General features: G+C 45.1%; 2 pseudogenes; both read left to right on the forward strand.

Moving 5' to 3' along the window:
• The first annotated feature begins 1,156 nt into the window (after positions 1–1,156).
• LOC144108321 (uncharacterized) lies at positions 1,157–8,368 on the forward strand (annotated as a pseudogene).
• Positions 8,369–12,282: 3,914 nt separating this feature from the next.
• Positions 12,283–20,035, forward strand: LOC144108322 (uncharacterized; annotated as a pseudogene).
• Positions 20,036–21,473: the final 1,438 nt, after the last annotated feature.

A 21,473-nucleotide genomic window follows, 5' to 3' on the forward strand; every position in this document is an offset into this window, starting at 1 on the left:
TGGAAGCAAAGCACATGTTTTTTTCCCTTCTGCATGTTCTGTATTTTAGTTATTTTCAAGCATTGTACTACTCACCTTCATAGGCAATCACCTGTGCCATTCACACTAAGCCTTCTTTCATCCAAAGTTGGCACAGTACGGTACCCCAGCATTCCTGAAGAGCATTAGGTGTTTCTTGCATTTTTCGAATTGCTCAAATGACACACCACTTTCGTCCGCAGACCAAACAAAGCCACGCTTTGTTAGTAACAAAGATCTAAAGCAGCACCACTCTTCACGACAAAATGACAGCGGCGTCACACTGTTGACTGTTGGAATGGATTGGGCTGACCGCAAACTGACATACATGATGACGATGACAGCAGTGTTTGGCAGGAGTTTTGAATTTGCAAATGCTTTCAGTTGCAAGTTTAACGAACAAAGCGGACATGATGTTGCACAATTGCGATAATTTGTAGAGGTTTTCTAAACAGAATTAGTGACTGATCATGAGCTGCTTTGAAATTGTGCAACACCTGCTGTCACCCTAAAATTATTTTTGCTCTTTGGCAACCCTTGTATTACAGAAAGGATTGCAGAATCACTCCAATTTACGTCTTTGCGTCAAACCCTGCAGCTGATGCAAATAATTTCATGGAAGCAGATATGCAGTTCGTTCATACTCATGTCCTGGGAAAATAGTCATACATACCTCGGGCGCACGCTCCGTCTCTCATGCGGATATACAAAACCGGAGACTTCGTACGCCCGATGAAAGTATGGATATGGATATCTGAGGCCGGATTCTGTTCGTACATCCGACGGGCAATCTTGGCACAGCACATTTGGATCTAGTTCGGACGTCCGACATATATCTGTAGTTGCTTGCTTGGGAAATGCCCCATGAAGTGTCATCCGCTGGTTTGTGGCTCGTTCAAGGTTTATCGAATGGCTCCGCGGGGGCACGTGTGCCATCGTGAACGTGTGCCAACATGACGAAAATAGGAGCTGTCTACTCGGCGCAACAAAAGAGGAATGTCCTCGCTCTCTCTTTTTGATCAAATGGTGGGTCGCAGAGGATGTCCCTGCTGCCATTTCTCCGAAGATTGTCATTGCTCCGCCAGGATCACGTCTGGAACTTGATCTGTCTGGCTGACGAGTGTGGCCTTGTGTGACCATGTGGGACCATGCTGGCCAGCAGTATGGCCATGCTGGGCAACACATAGAAAGGCACGTGAGCTGTATCTGCGTAGGTCTCCTGCAGGAGCCGTCTTGCGGCGGCCATCTTATGGCAGCACCTTCCTCCCATAACAGTATGTCCAGCGTTATCGGGGGTAGCTCAATGCTGTGGGCTGACACTGACACCTTGTTCTGCGGCTCCGTGCAGTTCAAGTTTCGTTGTGTTGCGAGAAGAGTACCATTCCTAACTAAGAAGTCGCTGCCTTAGCAGGCCGTACAGACCCACATTTTTTAACAGCTGGGCCAGAAGTAGTTCGAAGCTGTAGTGCAGAGACCTGTGGAATATCCTCACCCAATTCTTGCACTCCGATTTTGCGCAGTTTCATACTCTCCAACTGTTCACAGAAAGCTTGGCCCTCCAGATGGTCTCCTTGCATGTCTGCAAGGATGTAATATGGTGCGCAAGGACATGGTGCCGTCATGACTTCTTTGTCCTGGGCGATGAGCTGTGTGGCTTTTACGATGAGCATTTTTGTTAGCATTAAGAAATCCTCTTTAACATCTCATGGAATTCCTTGCCCTTGCGATTGTCTCCCTCTGTGTTGGCTAGGATGCGGTTGTTTAGAAGGCGTAACAAACGTATTTTTTTCTTAATGGATTCTTGAACTGTGAGAAGCAGTTCTTATTCTTTCTTCTTTCTCTGCTTCTAGATTTGACCTATATGCTTGTATGTGCTGTGCTGTTCTTGAGTAAGCTCGAAGCAGGCTCCTAGATGTGGCATGGCACGCAGTAATTATAACCATTAGCACACATTAGTTTTTGTAATCAAAACTTGTTTCTACATAATTCTGGGAATAATACCCCCATCACACGACATTCCTCGAAGGCCTTTCTAGCAATGGCACATTTTTTTCACCAAAGGAGGGAAGCTTAAAGAAGCAGCGACACTGCTACATGGTACAGCCTATTCTAGTTCACGAAACAGTCGTTTAATAGGCTTAGCACCCGCTGCTGTGCTCGAGCCAGAGGAGTGAGTGTTTTAAAATTACAATGGTGAATTCTGTTATATTTGCTGAGCTGAGACATTTTTTCATTCTAATTGCTCACTTGAAAGAACTAAAACAGCTGCTCTGATCAGCAGCAGCAGGATTTGCGTATTGCTTTTGCCACCAGGGGCACTCGGTGTTGCTGCAGCATTTTACTGTCTTACAATCTAGGTATAATATAAAAACACCGTACAAAAAGCAGAGCTAGACACCCCTTTTGTATTTTTGAAAGATGTTTTCAAACACTTGTTTGGTGCGTCTACTTTTTTTTCATTGAGTTTACTTTTTGACATTGGATGGCACTGCCATCACAGGTTCTCGAAGGCTTCGCCTTTTGGCTCCAAGGGTCTCGGAAGGGTGCCTTCGCCTACAAGGCCCTTAGCGGCAAAGGCGCAACATTTGTGCCATGTAGTTGCACACCTTATGCCTTTGCATATAAGGGCCGTATACTCAAAGGCCTTTGCGGTGCCCGTGTGACGGGTGTAAGTGTCGTGTGCAGTCTGAGTGCTCTCAATCAGCTTATTCTGGGCCTCACCACTGAGGGTTGTAATGAGTGATGCATATTGTTGTTATTCCATGAAATTGGTTGGTAAGATTGTGTATCGCACAATGCTCCATCCATGGCTTCATTGTCTGCTTTCCACAACTGTGGCTGAAAATAAATTTTTTAGGCCATGTTTTGAGGGGAATTTTTTTTATGTGTGGTTCCAGCTCTCTATGATGTGACTATGGATTTATATGTATTTATGGCTCTAACGTAGCATTCATAAATGAGATTTCTTTAGAGCACATACATTGGCTGCTAATTTGCAATGGGTACTTTGCACATTAAAACTATTTCTTTCAGATGTGCTTGATCCTGTTCTGACTTTTCTGCTAACAGTGGTCGGAACCCATGCTAGTTCCTTATAATGTCTGTAGGGTTTTAGTTACCTAGAATTTCACTGTTTCCTTGTGTGTTGTGCTGGGGATGATTTTTCATGCTGACGAATGCATGCTTCCTTGCTAGATAATTTCTATATGAGGGTCAAGTTTTCTTCCAGTCTTACTCAATTTGGCAGCACATATTCTGGCACCATAACCTAAATCTTTGTGAAAGTGTCGTCAAAATATGTTAATCCTCTAGGGAGGTGGGCCAGCAGTCATCCATGACCTGAAACATATTCATTATATTTTATAAAAGATGTGCTTTCTTCTATTGCCCAGTCTCAAACAGAACTTGGAGCAGGAGTGACTTGCTGCCTCAAGAAATGCAGGAAGATCCCGTTTCCTGTGCGTTGAGTGTGGGTACACCACAGATGTTATCACTCACTTGAAAGACCACCAGAGGACACACTCCGGAGAGCGCCCCTTCTGGTGCTCCCAATGCAACAAGAGCTTCGCCCGCAGGTGCAGCCTAGTGGAGCATGTTCGCATCCACACAGGCGAGAGGCCATACCGATGCATCTAATGCAGCAAGGACTTCACTATGCGTGGCCACCTGACACAGCACCTTCGTATCCACACAGGCGAGAGGCCATACCGATGTTCGCATTGTAGCAAGAACTTCACACTGAACAGGAACCTGGCACGCCATCTTCGTATCCACACAGGCGAGAGGCCATACCGATGCAAGCAATGATGTCCCAATGGCTTTTGTATGCAGTTCGGAGCTGACGTCATGTGTGAACCCACACCTGCAAAAAACCGCCTGTGTGACGCTTTTGTTCCGGCATTTTTCCAGAAAACAGTTATGACAGTACGTCTAACCTGCAAAGTGTTCTACCAGCATTGAGTGGAGACACGACAAGTTTACTGTTACGTGACCTCTTTTCTGATCCTGCAAGTTGACTGCTTGAAATCCATGTCTCTTTTTTGGTAGTGTTATTGTCAAAGTAGCTTCTTGTGCCCTCTGATAACCGTTCAAGTACTCATTGCTAGTGTCTTCTGCAACCAGATTGGTGGTGGACGTTTAGCTTTGTTGCCTCCATGTAACCACCTTCATCAGTTGTTAAATTTTCTAAACTGTGCTTCAGCTCGGTGCATTCGCACACTTAATGCAAAACTATTGCAGTAGTCCTTTTGCTGCCTTCTTCTGATGCCATGCTCATGTTTTTCGCTTCTTCCCAATGCTCAATTCATGTCTTGCTAGTAGCGAGCACGTGTGATGGAAGCAAAGCACATGTTTTTTTCCCTTCTGCATGTTCTGTATTTTAGTTATTTTCAAGCATTGTACTACTCACCTTCATAGGCAATCACCTGTGCCATTCACACTAAGCCTTCTTTCATCCAAAGTTGGCACAGTACGGTACCCCAGCATTCCTGAAGAGCATTAGGTGTTTCTTGCATTTTTCGAATTGCTCAAATGACACACCACTTTCGTCCGCAGACCAAACAAAGCCACGCTTTGTTAGTAACAAAGATCTAAAGCAGCACCACTCTTCACGACAAAATGACAGCGGCGTCGCACTGTTGACTGTTGGAATGGATTGGGCTGACCTCAAACTGACATACATGATGACGATGACAGCAGTGTTTGGCAGGAGTTTTGAATTTGCAAATGCTTTCAGTTGCAAGTTTAACGAACAAAGCGGACATGATGTTGCACAATTGCGATAATTTGTAGAGGTTTTCTAAACAGAATTAGTGACTGATCATGAGCTGCTTTGAAATTGTGCAACACCTGCTGTCACCCTAAAATTATTTTTGCTCTTTGGCAACCCTTGTATTACAGAAAGGATTGCAGAATCACTCCAATTTACGTCTTTGCGTCAAACCCTGCAGCTGATGCAAATAATTTCATGGAAGCAGATATGCAGTTTGAATTAGTGCGATTTCGAGCCAACTTGCCCATAAAATTCACAAAATCTATTTCTGGGAGAAGTATCTCTCGATAAAAAATCAACATACAATCATGAAAGGTGCAAATTTTTTGTTCAGAAAATAAACGTTCATACTCATGTCCTGGGAAAATAGTCATACATACCTCGGGCGCACGCTCCGTCTCTCATGCGGATATACAAAACCGGAGACTTCGTACGCCCGATGAAAGTATGGATATGGATATCTGAGGCCGGATTCTGTTCGTACATCCGACGGGCAATCTTGGCACAGCACATTTGGATCTAGTTCGGACGTCCGACATATATCTGTAGTTGCTTGCTTGGGAAATGCCCCATGAAGTGTCGTCCGCTGGTTTGTGGCTCGTTCAAGGTTTATCGAATGGCTCCGCGGGGGCACGTGTGCCATCGTGAACGTGTGCCAACATGACAAAAATAGGAGCTGTCTACTCGGCGCAACAAAAGAGGAATGTCCTCGCTCTCTCTTTTTGACCAAATGGTGGGTCGCAGAGGATGTCCCTACTGCCATTTCTCCGAAGGTTGTCATTGCTCTGCCAGGATCACGTCTGGAACTTGATCTGTCTGGCTGACGAGTGTGGCCTTGTGTGACCATGTGGGACCATGCTGGCCAGCAGTATGGCCATGCTGGGCAACACATAGAAAGGCACGTGAGCTGTATCTGCGTAGGTCTCCTGCAGGAGCCGTCTTGCGGCGGCCATCTTATGGCAGCATCTTCCTCCCATAACAGTATGTCCAGCGTTATCGGGGGTAGCTCAATGCTGTGGGCTGACACTGACACCTTGTTCTGCGGCTCCGTGCAGTTCAAGTTTCGTTGTGTTGCGAGAAGAGTACCATTCCTAACTAAGAAGTCGCGGCCTTAGCAGGCCGTACAGACCCACATTTTTTAACAGCTGGGCCAGAAGTAGTTCGAAGCTGTAGTGCAGAGACCTGTGGAATATCCTCACCCAATTCTTGCACTCCGATTTTGCGCAGTTTCATACTCTCCAACTGTTCACAGAAAGCTTGGCCCTCCAGATGGTCTCCTTGCATGTCTGCAAGGATGTAATATGGTGCGCAAGGACATGGTGCCGTGATGACTTCTTTGTCCTGGGCGATGAGCTGTGTGGCTTTTACGATGAGCATTTCTGTTAGCATTAAGAAATCCTCTTTAACATCTCATGGAATTCCTTGCCCTTGCGATTGTCTCCCTCTGTGTTGGCTAGGATGCGGTTGTTTAGAAGGCGTAACAAACGTATTTTTTTCTTAATGGATTCTTGAACTGTGAGAAGCAGTTCTTATTCTTTCTTCTTTCTCTGCTTCTAGATTTGACCTATATGCTTGTATGTGCTGTGCTGTTTTTGAGTAAGCTCGAAGCAGGCTCCTAGATGTGGCATGGCACGCAGTAATTATAACCATTAGCACACATTAGTTTTTGTAATCAAAACTTGTTTCTACATAATTCTGGGAATAATACCCCCATCACACGACATTCCTCGAAGGCCTTTCTAGCAATGGCACATTTTTTTCACCAAAGGAGGGAAGCTTAAAGAAGCAGCGACACTGCTACATGGTACAGCCTATTCTAGTTCACGAAACAGTCGTTTAATAGGCTTAGCACCCGCTGCTGTGCTCGAGCCAGAGGAGTGAGTGTTTTAAAATTACAATGGTGAATTCTGTTATATTTGCTGAGCTGAGACATTTTTTCATTCTAATTGCTCGCTTGAAAGAACTAAAACAGCTGCTCTGATCAGCAGCAGCAGGATTTGCGTATTGCTTTTGCCACCAGGGGCACTCGGTGTTGCTGCAGCATTTTACTGTCTTACAATCTAGGTATAATATAAAAACACCGTACAAAAAGCAGAGCTAGACACCCCTTTTGTATTTTTTAAAGATGTTTTCAAACACTTGTTTGGTGCGTCTACTTTTTTTTCATTGAGTTTACTTTTTGACATTGGATGGCACTGCCATCACAGGTTCTCGAAGGCTTCGCCTATTGGCTCCAAGGGTCTCGGACGGGTGCCTTCGCCTACAAGGCCCTTAGCGGCAAAGGCGCAACATTTGTGCCATGTAGTTGCACACCTTATGCCTTTGCATATAAGGGCCGTATACTCAAAGGCCTTTGCGGTGCCCGTGTGACGGGTGTAAGTGTCGTGTGCAGTCTGAGTGCTCTCAATCAGCTTATTCTGGGCCTCACCACTGAGGGTTCTAATGAGTGATGCATATTGTTGTTATTCCATGAAATTGGTTGGTAAGATTGTGTATCGCACAATGCTCCATCCATGGCTTCATTGTCTGCTTTCCAGAACTGTGGATGAAAATAAATTTTTTAGGCCATGTTTTGAGGGGAATTTTTTTTATGTGTGGTTCCAGCTCTCTATGATGTGAGACTATGGATTTATATGTATTTATGGCTCTAACGTAGCATTCATAAATGAGATTTCTTTAGAGCACATAGATTGGCTGCTAATTTGCAATGGGTACTTTGCACATTAAAACTATTTCTTTCAGATGTGCTTGATCCTGTTCTGACTTTTCTATTACTAACAGTGGTCGGAACCCATGCTAGTTCCTTGTAATGTCTGTAGGGTTTTAGTTACCTAGAATTTCACTGTTTCCTTGTGTGTTCTGCTGGGGATGATTTTTCATGCTGACGAATGCATGCTTCCTTGCTAGATGATATTTTCTATATGAGGGTCAAGTTTTCTTCCAGTCTTACTCAATTTGGCAGCACATATTCTGGCACCATAACTTAAATCTTTGTGAAAGTGTCGTCAAAATATGTTAATCCTCTAGGGAGGTGGGCCAGCAGTCATCCATGACCTGAAACATATTCATTACATTTTATAAAAGATGTGCTTTCTTCTATTGCCCAGTCTCAAACAGAAGTTGGAGCAGGAGTGACTTACTGCCTCAAGAAATGCAGGAAGATCCCGTTTCCTGTGCGTTGAGTGTGGGTACACCACAGATGTTATCACTCACTTGAAAGACCACCAGAGGAGACACTCCGGAGAGTGCCCCTTCCGGTGCTCCCAATGCAACAAGAGCTTCGCCCGCAGGTGCAGCCTAGTGGAGCATGTTCGCATCCACACAGGCGAGAGGCCATACCGATGCATCTAATGCAGCAAGGACTTCACTATGCATGGCCACCTCACACAGCACCTTTGTATCCACACAGGCGAGAGGCCATACCGATGTACGCATTGTAGCAAGGACTTCACACTGAACGGGAACCTGGCACGCCATCTTCGTATCCACACAGGCGAGAGGCCATACCGATGCAAGCAATGATGTCCCAATGGCTTTTGTATGCAGTTCGGAGCTGACGTCATGTGTGAACCCACACCCGCAAAAAACCGCCTGTGTGACGCTTTTGTTCCGGCATTTTTCCAGAAAACAGTTATGACAGTACGTCTAACCTGCAAAGTGTTCTACCAGCATTGAGTGGAGACACGACAAGTTTACTGTTACGTGACCTCTTTTCTGATCCTGCAAGTTGATTGCTTGAAATCCATGTCTCTTTTTTGGTAGTGTTATTGTCAAAGTAGCTTCTTGTGCCCTCTGATAACCGTTCAAGTACTCATTGCTAGTGTCTTCTGCAACCAGATTGGTGGTGGACGTTTAGCTTTGTTGCCTCCATGTAACCACCTTCATCAGTTGTTAAATTTTCTAAACTGTGCTTCAGCTCGGTGCATTCGCACACTTAATGCAAAACTATTGCAGTAGTCCTTTTGCTGCCTTCTTCTGATGCCATGCTCATGTTTTTCGCTTCTTCCCAATGCTCAATTCATGTCTTGCTAGTAGCGAGCACGTGTGATGGAAGCAAAGCACATGTTTTTTTCCCTTCTGCATGTTCTGTATTTTAGTTATTTTCAAGCATTGTACTACTCACCTTCATAGGCAATCACCTGTGCCATTCACACTAAGCCTTCTTTCATCCAAAGTTGGCACAGTACGGTACCCCAGCATTCCTGAAGAGCATTAGGTGTTTCTTGCATTTTTCGAATTGCTCAAATGACACACCACTTTCGTCCGCAGACCAAACAAAGCCACGCTTTGTTAGTAACAAAGATCTAAAGCAGCACCACTCTTCACGACAAAATGACAGCGGCGTCACACTGTTGACTGTTGGAATGGATTGGGCTGACCGCAAACTGACATACATGATGACGATGACAGCAGTGTTTGGCAGGAGTTTTGAATTTGCAAATGCTTTCAGTTGCAAGTTTAACGAACAAAGCGGACATGATGTTGCACAATTGCGATAATTTGTAGAGGTTTTCTAAACAGAATTAGTGACTGATCATGAGCTGCTTTGAAATTGTGCAACACCTGCTGTCACCCTAAAATTATTTTTGCTCTTTGGCAACCCTTGTATTACAGAAAGGATTGCAGAATCACTCCAATTTACGTCTTTGCGTCAAACCCTGCAGCTGATGCAAATAATTTCATGGAAGCAGATATGCAGTTCGTTCATACTCATGTCCTGGGAAAATAGTCATACATACCTCGGGCGCACGCTCCGTCTCTCATGCGGATATACAAAACCGGAGACTTCGTACGCCCGATGAAAGTATGGATATGGATATCTGAGGCCGGATTCTGTTCGTACATCCGACGGGCAATCTTGGCACAGCACATTTGGATCTAGTTCGGACGTCCGACATATATCTGTAGTTGCTTGCTTGGGAAATGCCCCATGAAGTGTCATCCGCTGGTTTGTGGCTCGTTCAAGGTTTATCGAATGGCTCCGCGGGGGCACGTGTGCCATCGTGAACGTGTGCCAACATGACGAAAATAGGAGCTGTCTACTCGGCGCAACAAAAGAGGAATGTCCTCGCTCTCTCTTTTTGATCAAATGGTGGGTCGCAGAGGATGTCCCTGCTGCCATTTCTCCGAAGATTGTCATTGCTCCGCCAGGATCACGTCTGGAACTTGATCTGTCTGGCTGACGAGTGTGGCCTTGTGTGACCATGTGGGACCATGCTGGCCAGCAGTATGGCCATGCTGGGCAACACATAGAAAGGCACGTGAGCTGTATCTGCGTAGGTCTCCTGCAGGAGCCGTCTTGCGGCGGCCATCTTATGGCAGCACCTTCCTCCCATAACAGTATGTCCAGCGTTATCGGGGGTAGCTCAATGCTGTGGGCTGACACTGACACCTTGTTCTGCGGCTCCGTGCAGTTCAAGTTTCGTTGTGTTGCGAGAAGAGTACCATTCCTAACTAAGAAGTCGCTGCCTTAGCAGGCCGTACAGACCCACATTTTTTAACAGCTGGGCCAGAAGTAGTTCGAAGCTGTAGTGCAGAGACCTGTGGAATATCCTCACCCAATTCTTGCACTCCGATTTTGCGCAGTTTCATACTCTCCAACTGTTCACAGAAAGCTTGGCCCTCCAGATGGTCTCCTTGCATGTCTGCAAGGATGTAATATGGTGCGCAAGGACATGGTGCCGTCATGACTTCTTTGTCCTGGGCGATGAGCTGTGTGGCTTTTACGATGAGCATTTCTGTTAGCATTAAGAAATCCTCTTTAACATCTCATGGAATTCCTTGCCCTTGCGATTGTCTCCCTCTGTGTTGGCTAGGATGCGGTTGTTTAGAAGGCGTAACAAACGTATTTTTTTCTTAATGGATTCTTGAACTGTGAGAAGCAGTTCTTATTCTTTCTTCTTTCTCTGCTTCTAGATTTGACCTATATGCTTGTATGTGCTGTGCTGTTCTTGAGTAAGCTCGAAGCAGGCTCCTAGATGTGGCATGGCACGCAGTAATTATAACCATTAGCACACATTAGTTTTTGTAATCAAAACTTGTTTCTACATAATTCTGGGAATAATACCCCCATCACACGACATTCCTCGAAGGCCTTTCTAGCAATGGCACATTTTTTTCACCAAAGGAGGGAAGCTTAAAGAAGCAGCGACACTGCTACATGGTACAGCCTATTCTAGTTCACGAAACAGTCGTTTAATAGGCTTAGCACCCGCTGCTGTGCTCGAGCCAGAGGAGTGAGTGTTTTAAAATTACAATGGTGAATTCTGTTATATTTGCTGAGCTGAGACAGTTTTTCATTCTAATTGCTCGCTTGAAAGAACTAAAACAGCTGCTCTGATCAGCAGCAGCAGGATTTGCGTATTGCTTTTGCCACCAGGGGCACTCGGTGTTGCTGCAGCATTTTACTGTCTTACAATCTAGGTATAATATAAAAACACCGTACAAAAAGCAGAGCTAGACACCCCTTTTGTATTTTTGAAAGATGTTTTCAAACACTTGTTTGGTGCGTCTTTTTTTTCATTGAGTTTACTTTTTGACATTGGATGGCACTGCCATCACAGGTTCTCGAAGGCTTCGCCTTTTGGCTCCAAGGGTCTCGGACGGGTGCCTTCGCCTACAAGGCCCTTAGCGGCAAAGGCGCAACATTTGTGCCATGTAGTTGCACACCTTATGCCTTTGCATATAAGGGCCGTATACTCAAAGGCCTTTGCGGTGCCCGTGTGACGGGTGTAAGTGTCGTGTGCAGTCTAAGTGCTCTCAATCAGCTTATTCTGGGCCTCACCACTGAGGGTTCTAATGAGTGATGCATATTGTTGTTATTCCATGAAATTGGTTGGTAAGATTGTGTATCACACAATGCTCCATCCATGGCTTCATTGTCTGCTTTCCAGAACTGTGGATGAAAATAAATTTTTTAGGCCATGTTTTGAGGGGAATTTTTTTTTTGTGTGGTTCCAGCTCTCTATGATGTGAGACTATGGATTTATATGTATTTATGGCTCTAACGTAGCATTCATAAATGAGATTTCTTTAGAGCACATAGATTGGCTGCTAATTTGCAATGGGTACTTTGCACATTAAAACTATTTCTTTCAGATGTGCTTGATCCTGTTCTGACTTTTCTATTACTAACAGTGGTCGGAACCCATGCTAGTTGCTTATAATGTCTGTAGGGTTTTAGTTACCTAGAATTTCACTGTTTCCTTGTGTGTTGTGCTGGGGATGATTTTTCATGCTGACGAATGCATGCTACCTTGCTAGATGATATTTTCTATACGAGGGTCAAGTTTTCTTCCAGTCTTACTCAATTTGGCAGCACATATTCTGGCACCATAACTTAAATCTTTGTGAAAGTGTCGTCAAAATATGTTAATCCTATAGGGAGGTGGCCCAGCAGTCATCCATGACCTGAAACATATCCATTACATTTTATAAAAGATGTGCTTTCTTCTATTGCCCAGTCTCAAACAGAACTTGGAGCAGGAGTGACTTACTGCCTCAAGAAATGCAGGAAGATCCCGTTTCCTGTGCGTTGAGTGTGGGTACACCACAGATGTTATCACTCACTTGAAAGACCACCAGAGGACACACTCCGGAGAGCGCCCCTTCCGGTGCTCCCAATGCAACAAGAGCTTCGCCCGCAGGTGCAGCCTAGTGGAGCATGTTCGCATCCACACAGGCGAGAGGCCATACCGATGCATCTAATGCAGCAAGGACTTCACTATGCGTGGCCACCTGACACAGCACCTTCGTATCCACACAGGTGAGAGGCCATACCGATGTACGCATTGTAGCAAGGACTTCACACTGAACGGGAACCTGGCACGCCATCTTCGTATCCACACAGGCGAGAGGCCATACCGATGCAAGCAATGATGTCCCAATGGCTTTTGTATGCAGTTCGGAGCTGACGTCATGTGTGAACCCACACCCGCAAAAAACCGCCTGTGTGACGCTTTTGTTCCGGCATTTTTGCAGAAAACAGTTATGACAGTACTTCTAACCTGCAAAGTGTTCTACCAGCATTGAGTGGAGACACGACAAGTTTACAGTTACGTGACCTCTTTTCTGATCCTGCAAGTTGACTGCTTGAAATCCATGTCTCTTTTTTGGTAGTGTTATTGTCAAAGTAGCTTCTTGTGCCCTTTGATAACCGTTCAAGTACTCATTGCTAGTGTCTTCTGCAACCAGATTGGTGGTGGACGTTTAGCTTTGTTGCCTCCATGTAACCACCTTCATCAGTTGTTAAATTTTCTAAACTGTGCTTCAGCTCGGTGCATTCGCACACTTAATGCAAAACTGTTGCAGTAGTCCTTTTGCTGCCTTCTTCTGATGCCATGCTCATGTTTTTGGCGTCTTCCCAATGCTCAATTCATGTCTTGCTAGTAGCGAGCACGTGTGATGGAAGCAAAGCATATGTTTTTTTCCCTTCTGCATGTTCTGTATTTTAGTTATTTTCAAGCAGTGTACTACTCACCTTCATAGGCAATCACCTGTGCCATTCACACTAAGCCTTCTTTCATCCAAAGTTGGCACAGTACGGTACCCCAGCATTCCTGAAGAGCATTAGGTGTTTCTTGCATTTTTCGAATTGCTCAAATGACACACCACTTTCGTCCGCAGACCAAACAAAGCCACGCTTTGTTAATAACAAAGATCTAAAGCAGCACCACTCTTCACGACAAAATGACAGCGGCGTCGCACTGTTGACTGTTGGAATGGATTGGGCTGACCGCAAACTGACATACATGATGACGATGACAGCAGTGTTTGGCAGGAGTTTTGAATTTGCGAATGCTTTCATTTGCAAGTTTAACGAACAAAGCGGACATGATGTTGCACAATTGCGATAATTTGTAGAGGTTTTCTAAACAGAATTAGTGACTGATCATGAGCTGCTTTGAAATTGTGAAACACCTGCTGTCACCCTAAAATTATTTTTGCTCTTTGGCAACCCTTGTATTACAGAAAGGATTGCAGAATCACTCCAATTTACGTCTTTGCGTCAAACCCTGCAGCTGATGCAAATAATTTCATGGAAGCAGATATGCAGTTTGAATTAGTGCGATTTCGAGCCAACTTGCCCATAAAATTCACAAAATCTATTTCTGGGAGAAGTATCTCTCGATAAAAAATCAACATACAATCATGAAAGGTGCAAATTTTTTGTTCAGAAAATAAACGTTCATACTCATGTCCTGGGAAAATAGTCATACATACCTCGGGCGCACGCTCCGTCTCTCATGCGGATATACAAAACCGGAGACTTCGTACGCCCGATGAAAGTATGGATATGGATATCTGAGGCCGGATTCTGTTCGTACACCCGACGGACAATCTTGGCACAGCACATTTGGATCTAGTTCGGACGTCCGACATATATCTGTAGTTGCTTGCTTGGGAAATGCCCCATGAAGTGTCGTCCGCTGGTTTGTGGCTCGTTCAAGGTTTATCGAATGGCTCCGCGGGGGCACGTGTGCTATCGTGAACGTGTGCCAACATGACAAAAATAGGAGCTGTCTACTCGGCGCAACAAAAGAGGAATGTCCTCGCTCTCTCTTTTTGACCAAATGGTGGGTCGCAGAGGATGTCCCTGCTGCCATTTCTCCGAAGGTTGTCATTGCTCTGCCAGGATCACGTCTGGAACTTGATCTGTCTGGCTGACGAGTGTGGCCTTGTGTGACCATGTGGGACCATGCTGGCCAGCAGTATGGCCATGCTGGGCAACACATAGAAAGGCACGTGAGCTGTATCTGCGTAGGTCTCCTGCAGGAGCCGTCTTGCGGCGGCCATCTTATGGCAGCATCTTCCTCCCATAACAGTATGTCCAGCGTTATCGGGGGTAGCTCAATGCTGTGGGCTGACACTGACACCTTGTTCTGCGGCTCCGTGCAGTTCAAGTTTCGTTGTGTTGCGAGAAGAGTACCATTCCTAACTAAGAAGTCGCGGCCTTAGCAGGCCGTACAGACCCACATTTTTTAACAGCTGGGCCAGAAGTAGTTCGAAGCTGTAGTGCAGAGACCTGTGGAATATCCTCACCCAATTCTTGCACTCCGATTTTGCGCAGTTTCATACTCTCCAACTGTTCACAGAAAGCTTGGCCCTCCAGATGGTCTCCTTGCATGTCTGCAAGGATGTAATATGGTGCGCAAGGACATGGTGCCGTGATGACTTCTTTGTCCTGGGCGATGAGCTGTGTGGCTTTTACGATGAGCATTTCTGTTAGCATTAAGAAATCCTCTTTAACATCTCATGGAATTCCTTGCCCTTGCGATTGTCTCCCTCTGTGTTGGCTAGGATGCGGTTGTTTAGAAGGCGTAACAAACGTATTTTTTTCTTAATGGATTCTTGAACTGTGAGAAGCAGTTCTTATTCTTTCTTCTTTCTCTGCTTCTAGATTTGACCTATATGCTTGTATGTGCTGTGCTGTTTTTGAGTAAGCTCGAAGCAGGCTCCTAGATGTGGCATGGCACGCAGTAATTATAACCATTAGCACACATTAGTTTTTGTAATCAAAACTTGTTTCTACATAATTCTGGGAATAATACCCCCATCACACGACATTCCTCGAAGGCCTTTCTAGCAATGGCACATTTTTTTCACCAAAGGAGGGAAGCTTAAAGAAGCAGCGACACTGCTACATGGTACAGCCTATTCTAGTTCACGAAACAGTCGTTTAATAGGCTTAGCACCCGCTGCTGTGCTCGAGCCAGAGGAGTGAGTGTTTTAAAATTACAATGGTGAATTCTGTTATATTTGCTGAGCTGAGACATTTTTTCATTCTAATTGCTCACTTGAAAGAACTAAAACAGCTGCTCTGATCAGCAGCAGCAGGATTTGCGTATTGCTTTTGCCACCAGGGGCACTCGGTGTTGCTGCAGCATTTTACTGTCTTACAATCTAGGTATAATATAAAAACACCGTACAAAAAGCAGAGCTAGACACCCCTTTTGTATTTTTTAAAGATGTTTTCAAACACTTGTTTGGTGCGTCTACTTTTTTTTCATTGAGTTTACTTTTTGACATTGGATGGCACTGCCATCACAGGTTCTCGAAGGCTTCGCCTTTTGGCTCCAAGGGTCTTGGAAGGGTGCCTTTGCCTACAAGGCCCTTAGCGGCAAAGGCGCAACATTTGTGCCATGTAGTTGCACACCTTATGCCTTTGCATATAAGGGCCGTATACTCAAAGGCCTTTGCGGTGCCCGTGTGACGGGTTAAGTGTTGTGTGCAGTCTGAGTGCTCTCAATCAGCTTATTCTGGGCCTCACCACTGAGGGTTCTAATGAGTGATGCGTATTGTTGTTATTCCATGAAATTGGTTGGTAAGATTGTGTATCGCACAATGCTCCATCCATGGCTTCATTGTCTGCTTTCCACAACTGTGTCTTGAACAAACAGCGCGAACAAAGACGATCACAAAAGACAAGAAAGCGAACGACACGGCGCTGACTAACAACTGAGGGTTTATTGCTGATCACACAAGTATAAATACATGAATGTCGGCAATGAGGGAAAGGTTTACAAAGTGCAAAAAACCAAAAACAAAACGTAAATGTGACAAAAGCAACATAAGCACGCCAGAAATCAGCAGAGATTATCAACCCCCAGGAGTGACAGCTCTTTTTGCAGAAGTGTTAGCGAAGGGGTGCTTATACATGCATTTCCCTGCTTGAATATGTTGTATGCCTCGATAATTTCTCTCGCAGTTTTTTTTTTTTTTTTTCCCGATTTTTGGCAATGACCTTGGTTTCGTGATATAGCGGTACGCACTGTTTTTTCTCTTTCTTTGCCCATTCACAATCCCGGCAATGAATGCCGAGATGACCTGAAACTACTTTTGACACTTTATAGCTGTGTTCGCTCAGCCTTTTATTTATGCAACGTCCCGTCTGTCCAACGTACTGCCCTCCACAAGGCAGAGGGATGTTATAAACAACCCCCTTATCACAAGGAACGAAGCGTGACTGGTGCTTAGTTGTGCACTTCGCCACTTTTCCTTTGAACTCATTAACAGATCGGCACATACCGGCCAGACGATCAGGCGCGGAAAACACAACATCAACACCTGCTTTTTTCCCCACTTTTTTCAGGGAGTGTGAAATTCCATGTAGATATGGAATCACAGCGACACGTTTGCGGTTGTTGTCCGATCCCTGGCCGTCTCGTGTAGCTGGTTCTGACTTGCTCTTCTTTAGGGCCGACTCAGCTACTGACGTGATAAGTTCTAGTGGGTACCCTGCCGAAAGCAATCTTTTTACCTGGTGTGATACGCTGGAATGCATTCTGTGGTGGCAGGATTTTGTTAATGAGCTGTTCAAACAGGATCCTATGATACCCCTCTTAATGAGCTTGGAATGGCAAGAACCATAGGGAAGAAGGGGCTTGTTACCTCGGGGTTCGAAAGCCCAGCAAACGTGGCTAGGGGTGAAGTACAGGCCAAGGTCTAGAAACTTGATGTGGTTGTGAACAGGGGTTTCATAAGTGATCTGAAGGGGGGAGAGAGTGTCAGAAAAAATGGACAGACTACGAGACACCTCCGTTTTAAACTCCAGTCCAGAGCACTTGACAATAACAAGGTAGTCGTCGACAAATCTAAATGTTTTTACGACCTTGGTTTTCCCAAGGCGTCCGTTGAGAGCACGGTCGCATCTGGCGAGATAAATGTCACTGAGTATGGGAGCGATACAGGAGCCTATGCATATGCCGTTTTTTTTGAATGAAGATGGAAGAGTTCCACTTAGTGAAAGTTGATTGCAGGTACAAGGAAAGGAGATGCAGAAATCTTGCTACGGAGATACCGGACGCGTTTTGAAAGGCAACCACGCCGGGCTTTCGAACCCCGAGGTAACAAGCCCCTTCTTCCCTATGGTTCTTGCCATTCCAAGCTCATTAAGAGGGGTATCATAGGATCCTGTTTGAACAGCTCATTAACAAAATCCTGCCACCACAGAATGCATTCCAGCGTATCACACCAGGTAAAAAGATTGCTTTCGGCAGGGTACCCACTAGAACTTATCACGTCAGTAGCTGAGTCGGCCCTAAAGAAGAGCAAGTCAGAACCAGCTACACGAGACGGCCAGGGATCGGACAACAACCGCAAACGTGTCGCTGTGATTCCATATCTACATGGAATTTCACACTCCCTGAAAAAAGTGGGGAAAAAAGCAGGTGTTGATGTTGTGTTTTCCGCGCCTGATCGTCTGGCCGGTATGTGCCGATCTGTTAATGAGTTCAAAGGAAAAGTGGCGAAGTGCACAACTAAGCACCAGTCACGCTTCGTTCCTTGTGATAAGGGGGTTGTTTATAACATCCCTCTGCCTTGTGGAGGGCAGTACGTTGGACAGACGGGACGTTGCATAAATAAAAGGCTGAGCGAACACAGCTATAAAGTGTCAAAAGTAGTTTCAGGTCATCTCGGCATTCATTGCCGGGATTGTGAATGGGCAAAGAAAGAGAAAAAACAGTGCGTACCGCTATATCACGAAACCAAGGTCATTGCCAAAAATCGGGAAAAAACTGCGAGAGAAATTATCGAGGCATACAACATATTCAAGCAGGGAAATGCATGTATAAGCACCCCTTCGCTAACACTTCTGCAAAAAGAGCTGTCACTCCTGGGGGTTGATAATCTCTGCTGATTTCTGGCGTGCTTATGTTGCTTTTGTCACATTTACGTTTTGTTTTTGGTTTTTTGCACTTTGTAAACCTTTCCCTCATTGCCGACATTCATGTATTTATACTTGTGTGATCAGCAATAAACCCTCAGTTGTTAGTCAGCGCCGTGTCGTTCGCTTTCTTGTCTTTTGTGATCGTCTTTGTTCGCGCTGTTTGTTCAAGATGCTTAACCAACTAGCCCGCCAAAACGTGTTTCCACAACTGTGGCTGAAAATAAATTTTTTAGGCCATGTTTTGAGGGGAATTTTTTTTATGTGTGGTTCCAGCTCTATGATGTGAGACTATGGATTTATATGTATTTATGGCTCTAACGTAGCATTCATAAATGAGATTTCTTTAGAGCACATAGATTGGCTGCTAATTTGCAATGGGTACTTTGCACATTAAAACTATTTCTTTCAGATGTGCTTGATCCTGTTCTGACTTTTCTATTACTAACAGTGGTCGGAACCCATGCTAGTTCCTTGTAATGTCTGTAGGGTTTTAGTTACCTAGAATTTCACTGTTTCCTTGTGTGTTGTGCTGGGGATGATTTTTCATGCTGACGAATGCATGCTTCCTTGCTAGATGATATTTTCTATATGAGGGTCAAGTTTTCTTCCAGTCTTACTCAATTTGGCAGCACATATTCTGGCACCATAACTTAAATCTTTGTGAAAGTGTCGTCAAAATATGTTAATCCTCTAGGGAGGTGGGCCAGCAGTCATCCATGACCTGAAACATATTCATTACATTTTATAAAAGATGTGCTTTCTTCTATTGCCCAGTCTCAAACAGAAGTTGGAGCAGGAGTGACTTACTGCCTCAAGAAATGCAGGAAGATCCCGTTTCCTGTGCGTTGAGTGTGGGTACACCACAGATGTTATCACTCACTTGAAAGACCACCAGAGGAGACACTCCGGAGAGTGCCCCTTCCGGTGCTCCCAATGCAACAAGAGCTTCGCCCGCAGGTGCAGCCTAGTGGAGCATGTTCGCATCCACACAGGCGAGAGGCCATACCAATGCATCTAATGCAGCAAGGACTTCACTATGCGTGGCCACCTCACACAGCACCTTCGTATCCACACAGGCGAGAGGCCATACCGATGTACGCATTGTAGCAAGGACTTCACACTGAACGGGAACCTGGCACGCCATCTTCGTATCCACACAGGCGAGAGGCCATACCGATGCAAGCAATGATGTCCCAATGGCTTTTGTATGCAGTTCGGAGCTGACGTCATGTGTGAACCCACACCCGCAAAAAACCGCCTGTGTGACGCTTTTGTTCCGGCATTTTTGCAGAAAACAGTTATGACAGTACTTCTAACCTGCAAAGTGTTCTACCAGCATTGAGTGGTGACACGACAAGTTTACAGTTACGTGACCTCTTTTCTGATCCTGCAAGTTGACTGCTTGAAATCCATGTCTCTTTTTTGGTAGTGTTATTGTCAAAGTAGCTTCTTGTGCCCTTTGATAACCGTTCAAGTACTCAGTGCTAGTGTCTTCTGCAACCAGATTGGTGGTGGACGTTTAGCTTTGTTGCATCCATGTAACCACCTTCATCAGTTGTTAAATTTTCTAAACTGTGCTTCAGCTCGGTGCATTCGCACACTTAATGCAAAACTATTGCAGTAGTCCTTTTGCTGCCTTCTTCTGATGCCATGCTCATGTTTTTCGCTTCTTCCCAATGCTCAATTCATGTCTTGCTAGTAGCGAGCACGTGTGATGGAAGCAAAGCATATGTTTTTTTTCCCTTCTGCGTGTTCTGTATTTTAGTTATTTTCAAGCAGCGTACTACTCACCTTCATAGGCAATCACCTGTGCCATTCACACTAAGCCTTCTTTCATCCAAAGTTGGCACAGTACGGTACCCCAGCATTCCTGAAGAGCATTAGGTGTTTCTTGCATTTTTCGAATTGCTCAAATGACACACCACTTTCGTCCGCAGACCAAACAAAGCCACGCTTTGTTAGTAACAAAGATCTAAAGCAGCACCACTCTTCACGACAAAATGACAGCGGCGTCGCACTGTTGACTGTTGGAATGGATTGGGCTGACCGCAAACTGACATACATGATGACGATGACAGCAGTGTTTGGCAGGAGTTTTGAATTTGCGAATGCTTTCAGTTGCAAGTTTAACGAACAAAGCAGACATGATGTTGCACAATTGCGATAATTTGTAGAGGTTTTCTAAACAGAATTAGTGACTGATCATGAGCTGCTTTGAAATTGTGCAACACCTGCTGTCACCCTAAAATTATTTTTGCTCTTTGGCAACCCTTGTATTACAGAAAGGATTGCAGAATCACTCCAATTTACGTCTTTGCGTCAAACCCTGCAGCTGATGCAAATAATTTCATGGAAGCAGATATGCAGTTTGAATTAGTGCGATTTCGAGCCAACTTGCCCATAAAATTCACAAAATCTATTTCTGGGAGAAGTATCTCTCGATAAAAAATCAACATACAATCATGAAAGGTGCAAATTTTTTGTTCAGAAAATAAACGTTCATACTCATGTCTTGGGAAAATAGTCATACATACCTCGGGCGCACGCTCCGTCTCTCATGCGGATATACAAAACCGGAGACTTCGTACGCCCGATGAAAGTACGGATATGGATATCTGAGGCCGGATTCTGTTCGTACATCCGACGGACAATCTTGGCACAGCACATTTGGATCTAGTTCGGACGTCCGACGTATATCTGTAGTTGCTTGCTTGGGAAATGCCCCATGAAGTGTCGTCCGCTGGTTTGTGGCTCGTTCAAGGTTTATCGAATGGCTCCGCGGGGGCACGTGTGCCATCGTGAACGTGTGCCAACATGACGAAAATAGGAGCTGTCTACTCGGCGCAACAAAAGAGGAATGTCCTCGCTCTCTCTCTCTGAGACAGTTTTTCATTCTAATTGCTCGCTTGAAAGAACTAAAACAGCTGCTCTGATCAGCAGCAGCAGGATTTGCGTATTGCTTTTGCCACCAGGGGCACTCGGTGTTGCTGCAGCATTTTACTGTCTTACAATCTA

This window comes from Amblyomma americanum, chromosome 10 (genome assembly GCF_052857255.1).
Source record: "Amblyomma americanum isolate KBUSLIRL-KWMA chromosome 10, ASM5285725v1, whole genome shotgun sequence".
Lineage (NCBI taxonomy): Eukaryota > Metazoa > Arthropoda > Arachnida > Ixodida > Ixodidae > Amblyomma > Amblyomma americanum.